Below are 1,149 nucleotides of genomic sequence, written 5' to 3'. Positions count from 1 at the left end.
AGCCAGACAGCCAAAAGGTGTAAGAAAAGTCATTTTATCGACAGCAACAATCTATCAAGAGGACATTACAATTCTAAACTTCTGTGCACCCATTCTATTAAACAAAACCTACTAGATGTAAAGTCAAAGAATAGAGGGTGGAAAGTTGGCTCCATGGATCAAGTGCTTGCCACACAAGTAGCAGGATAGAGTACTGAACCACAGCACTCACAAACAAGCCAGAGAGTTGTGATTTTCTGTAATCCCCAAACTCTGGAGAAGAGCCAGGATCCCCAAGGCAAACTGGCTAGATAAGACTATTCGTTATTGGTGCTCTCTGGCTTCAGCAAGAGAACACACCTCAATAAATGAAGAGTGAGAGAGACACCAGTATCAGGCTCAGCATTTGTGTATATATGTTATGTGTGCACACAAGCACATACGTGCTCACATGCACAAACCACATGTAAATAAAATTTTTAAGTCAAATAAAGTCACAAATTAATCCTATTGAGAGCGGCTGGTAGCGAAAGTCCATGGAGTAAACAGCAGTGACAACTAGAGTTCAGAAGGTCAACCTATCAGAACCGAGGGTTCTGTTAGAGGAAACCATCACATGGGCATTATGGAGTTACTGCTTTTGGAATGAACTGGCTGTCTCTTGTTGTAAACCTCTTGTGTAATAACATCTATGATTCTCCCCATTTACCGTGCATCTCCATGTAATATGTACATGTAATCTCATGACTGCATCTCAATCTTGGGCACAACTTTCCCTATACATTTGGGGTAATTGGATAACTGTCCCTAGCTGTGTTTATTTTTACTAACATATATCTGGCCACGGCCATTCTCCAGACAAAAGTATTTCAGCAAAGATACTTTTTTCCAAGGGCAAAACTGCATATAGATAAACATTAGCTCATCTCACTTACAGATAAGGGAAAATAACCACTGGCAATTAAATCCTCAACTCCTTACCTTCACCCTGGGTTATTTATACAAGACCCTAACTTAAGAGATTTACTGCTCACATTCCTGGGATGATGTTTTAGCCATTTGCTAGTTACTGAGTTAAGGCAGTTACTTCCCACTGACCCAAGGAGATTGTCATCAAGGCCAGGCCAGCATAGGTGCAAAGCTTCTTTCTTGTGCAAATTAAGTTTTAAC

Source organism: Peromyscus eremicus, chromosome 5 (assembly GCF_949786415.1).
Source record: "Peromyscus eremicus chromosome 5, PerEre_H2_v1, whole genome shotgun sequence".
NCBI lineage: Eukaryota > Metazoa > Chordata > Mammalia > Rodentia > Cricetidae > Peromyscus > Peromyscus eremicus.
The sequence above is the reverse complement of the archived record's forward strand: the minus strand, read 5'-3'. Positions refer to the sequence as shown.